The following is a 20,632-nucleotide window of genomic DNA, read 5'->3' as shown; positions in this document are numbered from 1 at the left end:
AGATGAACAATGATGCAGCGCATCTGCACGTAATGTATGTCTCGCGAGTGCGCGGGAGCGCATTAAGGTATATCATGATGCACCTGGGGCATTCTGCATAAAATTGCGAATAGTGCACTAGAGAGAGAGAGAGAGAGAAAGGAAGAAAAAAAGAGAGAGAGCTAGTAACTGTATCACCTGGGAGATCGTGTCATTCCGAGCGTTATCACCCACATACGCCGCGAGATAAAAATTCAAATTGCTTGGTAAAACATTCACCGCTTGCGCCAACGTTCGTCCTTTCCTATTTTTTAATAATTTTTTATTAAAACCGGAACGATACATTACGCTGACCGAGTTTGATCATTTATATTATATTTCGTCGGTTTATTTCGATTCAACAAAATTGGAAGCATATTGTTGAAGTACATTGTACAAACGAGGTATTGTGATAATTAATCGATAGCGCTTTCTAGAATGACCATAGGAAATCTCAATTGCGCGACGTGGATTTCAGCGCGGGCGTAGGATAGATACATCGTTCGGACACACTTTGGCAGCGCTGCTCGAGAGCGTCAAGCTCAATGAGGATGATCGACGACGGCGACGACGACGAAGAGGAGGCTCGTGCCACGCGTGGGCATAGTAAATGATATGATGTACAACGAAGTGTAGGCGAATCGTGCCAGCCGGCGCGTCATCCGCATCGCCCGCAGATTAGTACAGCTGAAGGATAAAACACATTTAACTTCGGTACAGGATATGCTCCTTTCCGAGGTATTTCAATATAACATGACGTAATATATCTGAAAAAATACTCAAGAAGGAAAAAGAGAGAGAGAGAAAAGATTTCTGTAGAGAAAATAATAAAAAGCAATGTAAATTTACGTTGTTCTACTTGATATTTCAATCGTTGATAGCTCTCTTTTACACCACTATTTTTATTCTTAAGATTCCTCAGTTACGAGTTTAATACTCAGAAGCAAGTATCCGTTCTATCTTTCTATCTTTCAATACTTTAGCACTGAGGTTCTTAGCATGACATTCAGTCGATACTTTCGCGTCGAGATAATTAATCTGATGTATTTCCTGTCACGCTACGGATCTCTAAAAGAAGTTTGACAAGTCTTTGCGAGAGACTTGGAGCTTCCTGACTGACCTGGAACTTTGGTTGGACTTCGTTAACAAAGATGCGGTGTAAACGAAATTAATTACTATAAAATTCCAGGCGCTTTATGCGTTTCGCGCATTAATAGTACTAATGAAGAAACTCGAAATTCTCTTTTGAACTTTCGGGCGATGTAAAATCGGATTAGGATTACTGATGATTAATGGATGTGAAAGGCGAGAGAGAAAAGAGAGAGAGAGAGAGAGAGAGAGAGAGAGAGAGAGAATTTCTGCAATCAAGTTTATCAACAGGATTAAAATTGGGATGTCAAGAGTGTGTACAAGTACATGTATGTTAAAATAATTTTGCTCTACGTTTTTGGATTTTGGTTTAAAATAATATTTATATAATCCATAAGAGAAAATATAAATTAAATTGAATATTCAATGTGTAAAATAATTTAAAGTCAAGTAAAAATTATCATTAAATCATGCTTCTTCCATCCATTCATAGTGGCATCAGCTACGTGTATAAATTAGCGATCGACGGTTTCAACCTTGGATTCGCTATGGATGGCCAGTCCTAGATTTGCAACGTGGGTGTTTCCGATGCTAGACACGAAGTGCGTTGTGCATCAAACCGAAAACAGCGTACGCGTTACGAAATCTTGAGTGTCTCGATGAGAAATATATTAGATCTTGCGTAATAATAGAATATTATATTCGATGTGCAATTTAATGGAGATTGTATGAGAAGATATCGTAACAAAATAAATTTATATTTACTCCATGCACTCTGATATTATTTCCTTGACAGTTACTCCAAATATTCACCTATTTAAATGTTGTTTTAATCATATATTGCGAGAATATCGACGTTAAGTGTATTTGTGAAGCAAAAATACTTTTCAATCACGTAAAACCAAGAGAAACCAATCTCGCAGATAAATAAATAGGCCTACACGTGAATATTCTCTGTAATGTCACGAGTACAACTTGTTTGTATTCCATTCTGTTTTTTTCTTCTTCGTTCTCAGATCCTTTTGCGTTTTCTCTTATTTTTCTTGGATATACTTCTGTGTCTTCCTTCTCTCACTGTTATCCTAAGTATGCACCTCCGTCGGGATAATCTTCTCTTCGTGTTTCGTGTTGGTTGTGCACGTTTCAATGCTCGTTCCACGCCCGTCGACAGATGCTGGCAGTTCGCTTCGAAAATACGAATCTTCCATCCGTGTACACGTTCTCTCTCTTTTCTCTCTCTCTCTCTCTCTTTCTCTCCCTCTCTCTTAAGCTATATCCGTAACGGGTTTAACCGTCTGCTGTGAACGAGCGCTTTTTATCTAGGGCCTTTTTACGTGGTCACCGATCCCGTAAAATCGCCTCCGTAAGATCCGCACTAGAGAGAGTCGCTTCTCGTTCTGCGAGACGATATAAGGAAACGATACTGCGCAAGCGGGTTCGATCATCTTGCGGATTGCGAATGAATTTTATCGAAATATTTACGTTCTGGCATTTGCTGATTATTATATTCATTTATATTGAACGGTTCTATATAAAATTAATATTCACATTATCATCATATAATTTTAGAGAGAAATTGCGAAGCCACTGTTTTTCTTTTAAATCGATTAATTCAACTTAAGAAGTACCATTATGTAAGCTAATTATGAAGAATATTCCGTAAATACTTTTTAATATTCATTTTTTAATGCGCTTATTATCTAATCAGTTACTTTATTATTTTACTGATGCCGAGCGCGGAGATAATACGTGCTTGCAAGTTAGATAAATGTAAGGAGATAATAAGTGCTTGTCTGTTTAAATGCTTCAATTCAAGATAATGCAAGTGATCAAAGAGCGTAATTGAATTCGGGGTCAGAATAATTCGCGAAGCGTACGGAAGCGCGCCAGGATCTGACATTCGCGAAGACACGTCCGACAAAATGCCTGGGATTCCATACGTGCGTCGATTGCAGAGCGATCTGCAGCGAGTCGCGCGCGTGTTCTCTCACCTACGACCCATTTTCATGGCCGGGAAGGTCAACCCGGGTACGTTGAGCGCGGTTGAATGGGTGGATTTATGCCGCGTACCCGACACCGGGGACGATCCCCGCTTTTTCGTGCGGCGTCCATTGTACGCCGGACTTTTATTGAAGGAGACCACTTCGTAGTGGGCTCTTTTTCACTCTTTTTTCGCGTTTTCTGCGCGCGCGTCGACCGCGCCAAATGGCCAGAGAAAAGGACGACATGAAAGCGAGCGGTAGGAACACGTACCGCCTACTCTCGATATTCAATTCTTTAATTTTGCCATTGTGATGTCACGTCGATTTATCGTCGGAGAACCGTATTGCACGCTATACGATATGTAGAGTGCTATGTACGTAAGCTCGCCCCGAATTAACGATCCTTAGCGATCCGCCTGGGCTGCAAGGAAAACATCGCGAAACGCACAAATGCATTAAACCGTCGCGTCGGGTCCCCTCATGATTAGTAGTGCCCTTTATATGTCCAAGTCTCGTTGAAGCGTTCATTTCCGCTCGTATCCTCTTTCACATTTCTAAACGTAGTGCTCGCCGGGCTCTGTGTGACGCGTGCCAACGGCCGCCATATGTTCCACGTGCAATAACCACGGCTCTTCCCCCTCGGATTAGTTACCGAAGGTGTTCCGGCGCCGGAAATGAATTCCTCCCTTCGACGTAATTGTATTTTATAGATTGACCGAATATAAATGGAGAAATTTATTTTATAGAACGTATTGAATGTATTGAAGGCGAACCGGATTAAATGATGTGTAGACTCCGGTAGAGTTTTGATAATCAATCTTTTTACATCCTAAATGCGAGTACTTTATACGAGAGTATTTTGTACGAGACAGAATCATTGATCATGCAGCATCAGCTCGTTATATGTATATCACGGTACAATGATCCAAGATTTGGCTACAACGTGTCTCTCGGCTTTCTCGATCGTCACGTTCCATTCGCTCTCGACGGCCGTTACGAACGAGGGACACGTTCTTGTTTCGAGGCGAGTCATCTGGAACCAATGTCATCGTTTGACGCCGCGTCACTCGCCGCGATGACTCGAAGCATGCGTTAGCTGACACGAAGTATCGCCGCGAGCGACAGAGTTACCGGCGACTGAAATACAGAGTGTCGACAAACCTTGCGCTTAGGTTCTTCCGGCGATGCAATTGCATGATTACGCTGTGCGGGACGTTGAAATTACGTAAAACGACGATTAGTTGTAAATGTGTGGATAAAGCAGACGCTGAACAATTTTGAATCGGAGCACGATTAGGTGATTCATCGGCTTCATTGATACCTCTACTCGATGATTGTTACGCGCATCGCGTAATCAGTAGTGGTTGCGACACTGCTCGGAATTCTGATGCCAATTAAAGGTTGTGGAAACGAGATTCACAATTTCCAATTTGTTACGGTATGAAATTCGTTTTATTGTTTTTTCTGTTGTACATTGCTCCCAAATAAAACCGTGCACTAAAGTTTAGTGACTAAACTAACATATATTATTTTTAATTTAACTTTATAATTAAAATATTCAGACATTATGTATATTTATGAAACTGTTTTGTACTTCATTTTCACTATATTCTGCAATATGAAGAAAATAATTTTAGCTTGATATACAATTTTAATAAAAATTAATGATTAATTATCCTAAATATACGAGGATTGGTTAATTTAATTTATTATATTTATTATATTTGCGTAAATAAACTCGTCTCAGAGATATTTTAGTCTGAAACGAAACTCCGTTCAGTCATTAAAAAATGATGGTGCTCTGGCGTCGGTAGCCGATGAATCACGTACAACCGAGAAAATATTTCTTCTCGCGTTTAGTCACGCGTGACGCAGAAGAGAAACACTTTTCCATCGTGTTTCGTAACGGTGCGGGGGAGAGAACAAGGGGTAAGAAACTTAAATTCAATTAATTTTACGGCTGTCTCTTTCGTCCGAGATACGCGCCGGTGCAAGGTACACTTTCCTCGACGCCACTATTATAATCCCCCAACATCCATTTTACCATTTAAAACTTGCCGATGTAATCTCGTAATACTTTTTCACCTTGCTTCTTTATTCTCATCACGGGAATAAAAACTTATACCAGCACTGCAGACAAATTGTTGCTGCAAGACATTGCGCGGCCGCTGTTGCTGCCCCGCGAATGAGAAACTGAGTATCGAGGAACACGAGCCCGGTGAATTATATACGAGATTGAAGTTGAGGGAGCTCGTTTCCGATCTCGAGATCGCTCGCAAGAAAAATCCTCGATGGTACCATCGCATCGGTTGCTCGCAGCCACACGCCTCGATCGAAAACAAGTGCGCGGATAGGCGGACTTTACGGGAACGATAAAGTCGGAATAAAGATAGTGCCCGCCCGGTGTCACACAGAGGAAAGCTTCGCGGAATCTCGCTGGTGTTTGGACCGTAAACCGTAGCCTGCGCGACGGCTGCTGCAGCGGGTTGTCATAAAATATAAGGAACTCTTGGCCCGCCATTGTGCGGGGGAAGCAGACCTCACATAGAGGACCCATTGTGGACTCTCGATAGGGTTTCCTACCTGCTACGCTTACATCGGCGATGACAACGAGACCGGTGACCGCCGAGATATTTGGCAGAGGCGGTGCACTTCATCTCCTGCGACAATCGCGAACGCGTCCGAGCGTTCTCTCCTTCTTCGTCGTACCTCGATTACCGTTGTATTTCTTCTTTACTTCGATCACTTAACTCTTCTCCCCGAATCCCTCTGTTACAACCAAGGCAGCATTCTTGAATTGGCATTAGAAATCGCGGTGCTCTTTCTTAAACCTTGTTTCGTTTTAATGTAAGTAAAATGTTTTTGTTTGTAAAACGATAGTGTTAAGATTGTGATAAAACATTTAAAAGTTTTATATTATTTATTTAATAATTTTATTATGACCCTGTTGAGTGAAAACATTAATACTTGTTGAAATTGAAAGTTACTGTTTAATCGTTCTAAAAAAAAGAAATGGAGAGTGAAATTAAATTTTCCTATGTTGATCTATTTTGATATCTTGGTCACTTTTTTCTTTTTAATGTATAAACTGTTTCATTATCGGAGGACATGGAAAACCAGTCAAAAACGACGACACTGCAATCGGGGACACTGATCGGTCTCGTAATCTATGCGCGCTCCCGATTCACCGAGCGTGGAAAGTCCAGTATTAGTGTCGCGGATGTAATTTAACGGTAACGCTGTAATTTGCATAATCGGCTGGCATTGCAACGTCCCACGATCTGATTCGACAACGATCGTTACAATGAAAGTGTAGACATGCTCGTACGATTTTCCTTTTACGATCGCACGAGGCCTCGGAAGGTTGTTAAGGCGCGAGTAAAACCGTCCGAGTCACTGTTTGTCTCTATCAGCGTCATCGGTGACGTTTAGAGAAGTGGGTAATTTGATCTGAGAAACGTTCCAGACTCTCCGATTCTTAAATTTTAATAACAGATTTCGTGATAAATTTAGTCATCATTTTTCCTGAAGGAAATATTGAAGAATACCATTGTTCGTTGCAAGTTTTTTTATGTTCGATACTTTAGTATCTCGGTATTTAAACTGTCTAATTAAAATTTCAAAATGTACAACTTATATGCATTTGTAGGTTAGCTATTGTTTCAGTTTTGAACTTTCGTACTGCATCAGCAATTCTGAGATAATAATAATAAATAAATCTTTCATTCAATATTTCGTTTGCGATCGCTACAAATTGAGATTCCAGTCGTTGTAACCCAATATCATATTTTATTACGTATCTTGGACGTATCGAAGATTAACTTTATTACCGTTGACTCCTGCAAAGAGAGAGAAGTCACTCACAGATCAAGATCTCCCTACAGCTATAATCGCGATCATAATTACATCCACGCGTGCTTCAGGATACCTACACAAGGCAAGCGGGATATAACATTTGTCGTAATTTCCTGCTAAGACCGGTATTCATAGTCGAATCTTATATTTAAGACCGTCTTAAGTTTATCTGCAGATGCTGTATAGTCGTATAGATTATTTCATTGGCTATGGAGTATCTGAAGATACACTTAAGATGATCTTAAATATAAGATTCGACTATGAATATTGGCCTAAAAGAGATCCGTGATCCTTTGATGGTCGCAGATCTCTAATGCTAGAGTGCCCAAGAATTTTATCCGTTTGACTCGCATGCAGCTCGCGTTTGCTTGTAACACCTGCAACAACTACACGTCTCAACGCAGTTTAATCGCGATCCCGATCTATGTTTAGAGTCCTCTCTAAACGCGGAACCGCGTGGTTGAGAACCGTCGGGAGGTCTGGCGTCTTCAACGAGAGCCGAATCTATTCCCGGCTTAACAATGGCCCACAATTTTAACGCAGCCGGGTATCTCGGTCTACGAGGTTCGGCTTCCAAAAAAGAAAAGAATAAATATGCCCCGTCACGGTCGAATGCGCTCTCCGGTCTCGTCGGGTTTAATACCCTGCGGATGGAAACGTTTATTACGATTTTTGTACGTTATCATCAGCAATTATATGTGTAACCTTTGAATACTGTTACATACGTTCCGAGGTACAGGCCTGATCCTGTAAGCGTTTAATCCGTCTTACACTATGGGCCCTCGAGATAGTCGGTATCTTGAACGATGTTATCGGACTGTGGAATTATTACATCTAATAATCAGCAGTTAATTAAGAGTGCATGAGCCGCTTAGCTTGGAAGTGGTATCCAAGTTTACCCAATTTAAATTCGCTCTCGAGAGCCCATAAATTTCGATGGGATATGAACTGACAGAATTATTCAGTCCCCCGCAAACGCCGTAAATGCAATTTCGACGTAGCACAGCGGGATCGTGGATTAATCCTTGTATTTCCAAGTCTTATGAACGAGTTCACATATCGAGCGTGGGCACGTTCCAGTTCTTATCTGTGCCCGCGTATGTTTAATGCTTCCCATGATAAGTGGTCAGCGCTAGTTCGCCTGTACATTGGAAACTAGCGCGGCGCATTGCGTTATAAGAATAGCAAGTGGAACATCGAATACGTTCTATGTGAGGTCGATGCGTGGCGAACGTATTTCCACGGTTTCGTTATTAACCTTTAACTGCTTCCGCGACGCCTGACTAGCTCCACATTTCCTCGGCGTGCACTTTGTTGTTTCTGTCATCGCCCCGTGCCTTGAGCCCATGCCTTGCGCCCGGCCGAGTTCCAACATCCAACGTTCATACACGTTTTGCCTTCTTTTACTCTAATCATGATGAAATGTAAAGTATGCTTGATTGCATATGTGCAAGATTTAAATGGTGTTTTAAAAGCACATTTACTTTAGAAATAGAATTTACAGGCTGTACAGACGGTTGTAGGAAAGTTCGCAGAATCTGATCGCGTAATTTACTTCTGGGATCTCTTATAGTACAGCTATATTCTTGAACTCTAACGCAACACATCGATACATTAATGTTAGACGTCGTAGTCTATATACCGATGTAGATATTAATTTGGATATCTATGATTCGTGGTTAGCACTCTTCGGAATTGTTGGAAACGCTAATTATACGCCTGGCAGACACACTTTCGCATTCGTGCAACGTCCCTTATCCGACTTTTTCTTCCAAGTTTTACCTCGGATTTACGCAAAGTTTTTCAATAAGCCCGGGCCGCTGCGCGCTGGAGTTCGTCGTCATTCCATTCTCTCGGTCTCGAACTTTTATTTTCGTGAAGTAACTCCGCTACAGTTACTAGTAGGGTTCGTCACCTAAAAATGGATTCGAGGGGACTCTACCGTTAAAATCCGGGCACGAGGGAACGAATGCCCCCGAATCCGTTATCCGTAGTCAAATGGATGCCATCTCACCTCGCCTCTCTCGCGTACTTTCACGAGAACTTTGTGAATTCGCTGGGATTGTCACAAGTTTTTCGAGAAGTTCCCTCATTCTAAATCTCCCGTCGGTCCCTCGCTAAAAATCTCCAGCCGTTATCCCGTCGAAAACTTCTTGTCCTTTAATGCGGGTGCTAATGTCCGCGTATAGATATTTACGACGATCTACGTAATGGTACGCGCGTCTTCATCCTTATTTTGTAAAGCACGGCGTTGCATAATGCAGTACAACGTGGAAGCTATGCGGCGCAACGCGAAAGTTCATGCGCATTACAAGCTTTTCACATTAGTTTGTGCAGCGCGCGCCGTGAATACGACGGGCCATGAACATCCTAAATGGCTCAGCCCGCAAATGCTTTGCAACTTTATGTTATGGGAAGTTAGATGTTATGGGAGAGAAATAAAGTAAAATTTAAGCACGGCGGAATATGTTGAAATAATACTTCGCAGCGCGTTTTCTTTAACGCATGGTTGCTTTGCACAATCGACGTACGCTGATACACGGCGATCTACTGCGATACACAGCGACTTTTACCGAATCAGAATACAAGAATAGATTCCTATTCGTTATACAACATTATGCGAAAATTCTTTTGTGCGATCTTTTTTATTTTTTTCTATGTTATTCGTACTGGGTAATACTACAGACAATACTTTAAACTCCTATAATATTTTAGGTGTTTCTTACCATCGATCGTGTTGTCACATACGGTTGCCGGTTTACGTTGCGACGTGTCTGGAAACCGATGTTCTCTTTCTCTCCCCGGGTGTTATTTTTGTAGATCCTAGCTCACTCCCGTAGGACAGTCGTCGCCTAAAAATGAATCGAAAGGGATCACCATTAACCCCGAGCACGTGAAACAAACGTCTCGAGATCCGACTCACTCTTCTCGGTCGAACGAACACAGCTTTTTCCTCCTTCCTGCTTTCTAAAGCACGGGTTGTTAACCCACATAGGAATTATCGTTACTCACTTGCCGTTGGACTCAATCCAAGTCGGGCGACTGCAGGTCGTTCTGTCGCGGTCCATAACGAGCTTTTGAATTTGGTCAGACATCCGGATTTGCTTCCACCTTCGAGAATTTGGTACCTGCATTCACCCAAATCACACCTTTCACGAAATCTGCCTTTTTTCTCATTGCAGATGTTCTCTAAGTTTAGTCTGGATAAGATTATTTTTATGCTAAAGATAAAATGATCTATTAATAACAATAATAAGAATATAATTATTTTTATCAATCCTTTTACTTTTTCAGTCAAACTTGCATACGGTAAAATTCTTCAAATTTAAAGTTAATCCTAATTCTAGAAATTCGATTTTGGTATTTCATTAAGAGAATACACGTTGCTTCATTTTACATATATTACTTGGACCTTGTATCTTAAACCCGAATTTAAGTCTCTTTAAAAATAAACAACTCGTAAATTCCTTGTTTGGATCCTTTTCGTCATCAGGAAGGGACTGACGAAGGGCGATCTGGAAACTTAGGCGCGGCGCTGAGCAGCTGTGCAAATTGGCTTGTTTCTCTAGAAACTCTAATGTCGGTTGGCCGACGTGAAACGAGTGTAAATCCATTTCTCTTTCTTGACAAGATCGTAAAGCTTTTACAAGCGTGGCGCGAGCCGCTTGTTGCTCGTTCGTGCGGAGCTACAAAAATTCGAGAATTTCTTTCCTTTTTCTTTCGTTTTTCAGTATATAACACAGCAAATTGTTAATTAGTTTTCAGTTTCTATAACAAATAAGCTCAAGTCGTAACTCTCAGGTCGAAAACCCACGTAACTCAAGTTGTAAGCCGGGCGTGTCGCTATTATATAGCCTGAATTGCGACGTGACTAAATTGATTGTAATTTCATCTATCTGTAATTTACAAGAGTAGATCAAAGCGATTTTTTTATAGTTGTTGCTATCATGTAAGTTCACGTTTATTTGATCGTTCTTGAAACATTGCATAATAGTAGAGGCAATAATTCATATTCGTACAGGAACTGCGGACGTGCTTGCTATGATATATTACCGAACTGATATATTGCGATAATTTTGAAGAATCACAATTGTTGTGGAACATTTGTTCTTGCCATTTGTTATAATTCGTTAAAAATAACATGAATCGCTTTGCCAAAAATCCACTTTACTCTAGTCAGAAAAGTTTATTTCATATTCAAATAGATATTTATAAAAAATAAGAATTAAAACTTTCTTCTAATATAAAATATCAGTACTAACAAATAAATTTAATCAAAGTTAAATACATTAAGCTAAAATATCTGAAATATTAGGCTATCTTTCTCCAATTGATATTAATACGCATAGAAAAAATATTTATACAGCGTAGCAGATTAATACGAAACAAATTATTTTATTAGCAATTTTGCACATTGTCGCAATTCACTATAACAATTGATTGATTAATTAGAAGTAATATTAAAAGGCATAATACTATATGAGGTTTAAAAAACGTGCGACGATTGAGCGAGGTTCCTTCACAGGCTATTTATGAGGGTTCTAATCATTGCAACGACGATAAGTCTTATCCGTGAGACAGTTCTCATGCTGCAGCGCTGAATTGCATATGCATAATCGTATATACGATACGCCGACTGACTGGCCAATGCCATCATTGCGAGACGACGGTTGGTGCGATGAGTATCAGCGTAATAGCCCCGCGGCGAAAACGAGATCTGCAGCGATTAATTGCCGGCTGCTAATCGCTAACAAGCAACTTTTGCTTCTCTTATCAGCCTGCCGATTTGGCACAGGTCGATGCACCGCTTATCTCCGTGGTCACGCTTGAACGTACACAAGCCCTGGCTAGTGCACGACACGATTCTGCTTTCGGCAGCATTCGCTTTTGATTCTTTTTGTGTAATTTCAAGAGAGAAGGAAAGAGAGCATTCGAGAGAATAAAAATAAGATAAATATCTTGACATCTGAAAATGTGTTGATGACGCTAAGGTTTAAAACATGAGCATCGAAATTTTAATAGGATATTTTCAATAAAAAAATGAATAATTTTATGTATTTTGTATATTATATAATTTTCTAATCCATTAATTCGTTGATAATTTGCCAGGAGGTTTGAATGCAAATCTTACGACGATTTTTCGCATCAGAGATCGCATCGCAATCCTTGCTGTCCTGATTCGGAGTCACGATGATTTCATTTGCCTCCGATACTCCCCCTCGTCGATACTCGTTACGCAAGGAGAAACTTTCTATCCTCTCGCTGGCGATAGGCGTCCATTATTCTCAACGTCGTTTCGGTCTCGATTCGTGCAAACGTAGTATCTGGTCAACATACGCTCGCGTCTGATTCATGATCGCTATTTCCACTTATAATCCCGGAATCAAATCCGGGTCTTTTTCTACGACGCCCGGGTAACACCCTGCTGTCAGATTATTATTCGCGCGTTTATCACTCGCGACTCCCGTGTATTTGTTACATTTTTCCTCAGCCACGTAAATTCGCGTGGCTTGCGACACTACAACGGAATTATTCTCGGTCGACGGCAGTAGATGACAGGCGGTATACCGTGTTGGCGGCGCGTTAGATTTGCTGAACCATTTCGTTCATGCTGCAAAACAGAGTTCGCCACGCTTTCGGCGACGTCTCGTTACCAGTTCGTTGTCTCCTTTCGGCGCCACAATTTCGCAATATCGCATGGTTTCATGCGAAAGTGATCGTATAACTGATCTTTTGCCACAAAGCGACGTGTCTCCTAATATTTCTAGATATTGTTTTTGACAAAACACTCTTTGCATATAAAAAAATGCTGCACGAATGTTTAAAATAATTCAATATGCTGAGCATATTTATGAATGCTACGTTATAATAAATGTTATAAATAATTTTCAGGAAAAATATTGTCGCAAGTTGCTTTTAGATCATTTTATTATAATTAATAGATACCACGAATAACACTTTGCAAGGGTGTATAATTTTATATAAACTTTATACTGATACATGCACAATCAATTTGAAATTTATTTATATAAAAGATAAAACGTGAGAATCTCTATATTTATTACATGTTTTATTGATATTTTATACGATGTTTTATCAGGTTAATCAGCGTAGAACAATGTATTTTAACGTGAAGCTACTGCAAAGCGCATTCATATGTAATAATACATTCGATCGAAGATTGGCTTCTGGTTTTTTAACATCTACGCAGTTCCAAAATTGCTATATCTTTACCGAAGCGCAACGTCAATTCGCATGCAGCTTTACTCTTCACGCCATCAATTGAAGAGCACATTCAAGTCAATTTCTTCATCTCTCTGGCTTTTCGAGCCCTCGGCAATCCGCTCATCCGGCTGAAATAACACGAGCAGCATCCTGGCACCGCATACGGCACGAAAGGAGTCCTGAGGGAGCCTCTCGTTCCTCCCAAAACAACTTCAATCCATCTCTGCGCTCGTTTACGCTTTAACGAAATTTCGGTATGAACTGGATAGATTTCACTGAATTTTTCAGATTTCATGCGTGCACTCGCAAGTGCATTCTCACGCGACTGTAACGTGTGCTGCTATAAATCTGTCCAATTGCGATTCCGGACATTAATCAGTCCTCATCACTGCAAAGCTACATGACATGTCTCGATATTAAAAACTTGGAATAAAGCTTCCTCGATATCTTTAATTGGAGCATGCCTGTACAATCATTGTTACGCACGGAGATAAAGTATTTCCTTGTTCTGTAGCAAACCAGAATTCCAGTGACATGTAATATAGAGTACGAAATATGAAATCGCAGAAACAAATTTGCATGATGCCTGCAGCATTATTGCATTTCCCTCGGCTGCTTCCTCGTTTCTCGCCTTAACGCTGATTACTCGGTATTCGTTGTACTGCGCTCAGTACTTCGTGTTAAGTGCTATTCGTTCTTCCATCGGTTCTCGGCTTCTCTTTCTCTCTCTCCTTTTCGTCGATGTTTATTTTCCTATGTTGAACGACGTCTCGAATAGATTCGGCAACTTCATCAAGTGCCTAAGTAGATCGCCGCACAGCAGGATATTCTCGATCTGCCATTGTGTCAATCAACGTGTTTCATGGCCGAGAGTTAACGCGGAAAAAAACACTCATCTCTCGAGCTTTTTTCCTCGTGCTAAATTATTTTTGTCGCTTAACTGAGCTTTATTACGATAGAAAATGAAATTTTCCAGATACACTGGATACTCGACGCTCGATCTCATAGTTTATTCGGAAGCGGTTAATGAAATTGCAAACTCGTGAAACGGCAAAGCGATGATAGAAGACTATCGGCGAGCTCGTGTTACATGTACGTGGCGAACAAAGGAAAACTGTTAAATTGAAATATATCGAAATTAAGTGCCCTACGGGCGTACTTCAACGCTGTAGTTGATTTGCGTATAAAGATTTTGCTGTTAACTATTAATCGACTAGTAATTGAATATTCCGATGTACCTTCTCCCTCGTTTTCCCTCTTGCACGTATAAGAAGTTTTGCGCTTCGTTTCAAATCTGAGCAATCGTGATTTTTTATGCCATCGCATCTCTTAATGACGAAGCACAGCTGAATGAAAGCAGTATACTGCCAGACTTAGTCGGGCGTTAGTCTCGCTTGTTTCGTTAGACTGATGATGACTCATGTCGGTTAGGTTCGTTGCCTTCACCAACGACTTTATCGAATTTCTATCGTCGCACGGATACGCGCAGCCGGTGCGCTCTTTATTGTACCGATAAAACCGTACCGCGAGTTTCATGTCCCAGGAATATCTCTGAACTTGCTATTAAGAGATGATCGTATTTGCACGCTTTCCCGGATGAGATTCACGTCCGGGATATTGGCCAATGTGGTTCTCCAAACGTTCGGTAACATCGCTACGTAATTTTTTATGGACGGACATTTATGGGAATATCGCAATAAAAGTCAGAGAAACGAAAATATTCAATCTGCTTTGATTTAGGTATTTGTGTTTTACTCACTTTTAACTTTAAACGATCAGCTGATTATGTTTTTCACAATTTCATAGTTGTGATTTATGCGATGATTTATGAACGCGACGCTATCAAAACATGACTTCTTGGTAAACTTGTAAGTAGTTTTGGTATTGTATACTTGATTCGTTCACGTAAGCTCATAATTTCCGTCTCCACGTTTCCAGAAACGTAGGAAACTTCAGTCTGGAGTAATTTCGATTCGGAAATAGACGCATTATTGTTCACAGTTCCACAGACTATCCGTGTACTATTGAACCATTCATTTCACTTTGCCACTACCAGTTACACGTGGTATTAAGCGCATGTAACTGGATATACGTCCACCGCGAGTGTATTTTCGATAGATGAGGGAATTACGGACGTGTCCGAGGATTATTCGCTTAATACGTTATGTCGCGTACGGTGATCGACCGCGCCAACCGCGTCGGACATTTTGTCGTTGGTGTCGGCGATGATGTCTGGTTGGAAGTAGAAGGGTTTCTCGTACAACTGAATGTTCCGTGACGACTTATGTTTCTCAAATTACCACGGCACAAGCGACGCATCTATCCGGGTCAGCCATGATTCCACGTCGCAAGCAATTTCAGAGTTTTCTTGCTTCGCCGTTCTGTAGAAAAGAAGCTCTCGTTTCCTTCAGGACCGAAATCCTGACAAGTCCTTGAAACGATATCGTAAAGAAATATCAAAGGAATTCTTAATACTCTTTCTGTTTCTTTTTTATACTTCAATTTCTTCGTAATCTATTCAGTCATCTTACTTTACTCACTTTGATCACGAGTCTTTTTATCGTTTTGAAAAAGAATTAAAGAGCATTAAAACTTTCCTCAGATTAATGCTTCAAAACTTTTGATCTGGATATTAAAAAACAGACGTGGCTTTCATTATGATATCTCAGTTTCTAATGAAAATTTGTTTAAGCACCTGGTACGTTATATGATTTATTCATTCATATATTACTGCCATGCGCATGATTACCTTGCAATGTGATATCAACGCTGCAATGAGAGGTAAAAACATTCATGATTACATCGAGAACAATTCGCGTCTATTGCTATTGATATATGGATGTATAATAATATCGAAATTCGTATAATTTGTTCGGTTATATGGGATATTCGGTGAACAGTCGCATGTTCAGTCTGATGACCGATAAAACGGTAATTTGGCGACAATGCGGCGCGCATATAAGACCGCAGCGCAGTGGCGACATTTCCGTTCAGTGTTCTGCGCTTCTGTCTCTTCGCGTTCGTCGCACGGCTGCACATTGTACGGCATACGCCTCTGACAATGGTCTCTAAACTGGCGAGTCGTGGACGACGAGCATCGCTGAACGTGTGCCGACGACTGACAACATCCACGTGGGCGCTATTGCCAGGAAGAATCGCGCATTCGAGGATGAATCACGCGGGATAAATTATTTATAAGGTAGAGCCGTGCGATCGACCGAATTTTGGGAAAGAAGAAGGCGACTGGAAACTTTCTATATAAAAAAATAAAAAGTTCGAGAGAGAAGACTGATCTATTCTCGACGACCTGTCTCACGTCATCATGTAAAACAGGAGAAGAGAGGAGGAAAAAACACGGTTGCGGAGGGGAAATGGAAAAGCAGATAGCGATTCTTATCAGCGACGAACTCGAGAGCGCCCTTTGTACAACATCCGGACTTGGTCCTCGCCCGGGAGATGCCTCGTCGAATATTAATCAAGTGTTTGCTTGTAGGGATAAAAATAATCAAGATTAAATTTCAAAATTATTACGAGAGATTATTTTTCAAAATTACTTTTCTCCAAAATTTATTTGATGTTTAAGAATTACATTTTCTAGATTATCTCATGTTTCTTATGTTGTAATCAAGAATTTCTAAGTTTGATAGAAGATGATGTAATGATGCAAATATCAATACAGAAAAAAGCTAAATTGTAGAAATATACAATACTATTTTATATGAGAAAGATATATTGCCGTATAACAGACAACATTAAGAAGTTTACATATCCAAAGAATATTATGAGATGCGGCATTTCTCAATAAAGATTTAATTGTTCTCGCTCTTCCAGACGTCCTTGCGAAGGATTGTAACCTAGAAATGCGAGAAACGACTCATTATCATGGAAAATAACGTCTATTTTTATTTAGCACAAAGAAACATGCTTATGAGATAGTGATTATCACGCGCGCGCGAGACGGCATTACGGAACGCCTGCAATGACGCGTACACGCGTGGTGGTAAGTTTAATTAATACCATTGTAGATTTTCATTCCTGCACACGCCTGCGCGTTTGTAATCGTTACACTCGCGTGGAAGATGTTAATGGCACGAGGACGGAGAACTTAACATGCAAATCTCACGTTGCGCCAACTAACGTTATTCTCGCTTTGTCCAGTTCAACGATATGCTGCGTAAAAAGAACATGATATTTTTACAAAAAATACCTTTGAGTGCCTTGCGGAAATTCCATCCGCGTAAAAATTATTCCAAAACTTAAACACGTATAAAAGTGTCGTTTATTCTTCATGCGAGTATTTCATTCTGTGTTCTTTTATATTGAAAATTTGTATCTCATAATATGGACATCCTGAACTAAAGAAGTTTCGAAATGATGTATTAGATGATAACACGTTGAAGTTATCTATTCATAGCAGTGGCGATCAGTCGTTAAGACACTGTGAGAGGGTATCGTGCCGTCAACCCCTATCGTTGTGTTATGATATAGGGTCGTTGTCTTCTATAAACCCACTACGGCTATATACGTTGCTCTCGAGATGCGCAGGCGAATCTTGGAGGTCCTCACGTAGACTCGAAAGTCCTTTTAACCTCGGGATTCAAGTACGTTATCGATATCAATCGATCGCGACAGCGGAGTTTTGTATCACGTTCCGGTGCGCATCCGATGTATACATATATGTATATGTATATCAGATCTCTGATACACGCGGAGCACGTACATCTCGTATCGGTATTTCTCTGTTGTGGCCGCAAAATGCAACCACCAAAGGAGACGTTCTATCTTCCATATTTCAATGCTGATTCTCTCCACTATGGGAATAATACTTTTTGATATTGGCTGAATCAAGAAATCTCAAATGCTCAAGTTTAACGATTTGTCGATGTATATCACAAAATGTATTGACAAACATATTTGATGATTTGATATGGTTCACGTATTTTGCGGTTGAGCAGTTATTTTGATAGATACTTTAATATCTTCGTATTGTTAAAACGCGTAAATTCGATTGCCAAGATAATTATACATTTAGTTTGTTAATTTTATCCTCCTTTTTTTATATAAGAACGACTCAAATAAGATCAAAATTGATATCCAACATTCTGGATTGCACTTTAGGAGATGCGATGCGAGATTGCGAATCTACTGTACCATGATACGTATATTCTACTTGCATACAGACGACACCTGCATAGCGTACGTGCAAATGTAGCGCGAATTTCAGACGTTACTCTGTTCTTTCGAGAGGATGAGAAAGAGACAAAGAGAGGACGAGAGAAAGAGAGAGAGAGAGAGAGAGAGAGAGAACTTTGTTCCGAATTACTATTCATTCCAGCGAATCGTCTAGGACATATCCTCGGATCGTGACACGTGGCGAAAGGAGCTGCTCGACTTCTATTGCACATGTTACGGTCCTTGATCATGAGATACACATCGCACGCTCGATTCGTAATCCCATTGGCGAGGATTACGGGCACATTCAAATGCTAGGTGCAAATTGTACAACTTTGTTGAAATTTGAGCTCTTAATCAGGATAAACGGTATTAGTCTGGATTGATATTTAAATTTTGTCTGCATTGGCACTACATTAATTCTGACATTAATCGTATGTGTAAAAATAATTCATTTTATAATATTTAAAATATATTCCTTCGGCATCTCGATGAAATCTTAGGTATGATCAACCATCACGTGAATAGACTTCTACGAGTCTGCCTTGAAGACCCTTGTCACGGCTGCGTGAATGGTTGAAATGTCATGAATGGCAATCCTTCTTGTTGTGGTCACAAAACAAATAGCAATGATTGAACACCCATCATATTCAGCTGATTTGACTCTCTGCGGCTACTTTCTGTTTCTAAATTCTAAAACGGAAGGGATTCGCTATGATGAAGTTCCCGCCGTTCAAGTGGCCATGACAAGATTCCTCGAGGATTTTAAAAACAAGTCTCAGAAACTTAAACATTGACTGACCATACTTAACGTACAATCAATGTTTGAATTGATATAATGTTAATATCCTTTTAGTAAGTTATTTCAGTTATTTTTCAGAAATACTGTATAAATTACAGCTCATAGCCGAATGAAAATTTTACGTGTTATTAATATGTAAAACGTATTTACATTTATTTACATGCGCTCATTGTTTGTGCTGTCTGTAATCGATTTATACAGCTATTTACGTAAATATGCATCTACAAGACAATGAAATTACAAACGGAATGAAGTTCGTATAAATCTGAAATTCATACATGCGTTACAAAGCTGATTTTTTTGTTGGTTTATTTACATAATGCCTTGCAAATTGTAACGATCAATATAACAGATCCGATTCATATTCATTTTCTCTTGAACGCAATGACAAAACAATTATTATTTGCAAAAATAAAATGTTACTTTTAATCAATAATTAAGTTTTCCATATAAAAAAGCAGTTTGGCAGTTTAGTGAAATTACACAAATAAAGCGATTACATTATATAAATTTATTTTGCAATAACAAAATTTGAGATCCATTTTGTACATAAAATGTAATTTACATTGTGCGATATTTTATTTTAAATTTCGCGACATCAGAATGCATAATTTTGATAATTTAATTAATTTTAATTATTTCTATCATTTTTCATGCCACAGATATCTTGATATTATATAATTATGATCTAAGAATGTAATTGTTCGTTTTTAAGCGATATTATAAGTATCGTTTGTCATTCTTTTATGTACACCGTACGTGAGGGGCGATGAACTTGTATGCTATGTAACATTTCCATATGCCCCCGAGACTTCCAATAAAAGTCACGGTACATGTTTATCGTATTTCCGTACGAGAGAACCTCGCTCACGTGAAATGTGAACGTCAAATCGATCTCTTATAGTTCGGAAAGCGCGGTTTCCGCGAACGTTCTCGTGTGCAATACCACTATAAGACGATGGATGCAACGCGAGATTTTTAAATTTGCACGCTGTAAAATAGATAACACGAAAATTTCTCTCATTGGGGTTGGAAAGAATATTTATACGTATGTGCACATTAGACGAGATTTCTGCGCGAAAATTAAAACGAATTATGATTATTACAGAATTTTTTGTAGCATGTTACGAACAAACGAAATTATCCGCTATGTTCATTAATTCTTTAACATATCAAATCATTTCCATATGTGATTTATGTATACGCAATGAATATTACGATTCGTTTTATACGTATTTATTTTAGTTTGCATATTATGTCATGAAGCGGAATTATTTCATAAAACATTACCGTAAATGCTATTATGTTATATCAACATTAATTGATGTTTATTCTTTCATGTCGGAGCTTTGGAATTTTCGATCTTTTGAAACAGAAACACGTCGTGTTACGTAACGCAGAAAAGCGAATAATTTAATGTGTTCATATTTCTCATTGTCTAATGCTCGTGTCTTTCACATTTAGTGCTCGGAGTTCACCTACTGAAATT

The 20,632-nt window shown here is 39.6% G+C and overlaps 1 protein-coding gene and 1 long non-coding RNA gene across 2 annotated transcripts in view; one reads left to right on the top strand and one right to left on the bottom strand.

Moving 5' to 3' along the window:
* LOC105281751 overlaps positions 1 to 20,632 on the top strand; it is a 78,648-nt gene that overhangs the window by 8,712 nt on the left and 49,304 nt on the right. The gene's annotated exons all lie outside the window — the stretch shown is intronic.
* Positions 1,216 to 11,217, bottom strand: LOC105281749. Its single transcript, XR_894360.3, has 2 exons — positions 9,957 to 11,217; positions 1,216 to 9,796 (listed from the first exon to the last, which is right to left on the bottom strand). It is a non-coding gene; the product is annotated as an uncharacterized LOC105281749 (long non-coding RNA).

This window comes from Ooceraea biroi, chromosome 2 (genome assembly GCF_003672135.1).
Source record: "Ooceraea biroi isolate clonal line C1 chromosome 2, Obir_v5.4, whole genome shotgun sequence".
Taxonomy (NCBI): Eukaryota; Metazoa; Arthropoda; class Insecta; order Hymenoptera; family Formicidae; genus Ooceraea; species Ooceraea biroi.
The sequence above is the reverse complement of the archived record's forward strand: the minus strand, read 5'-3'. Positions and strand labels throughout refer to the sequence as shown.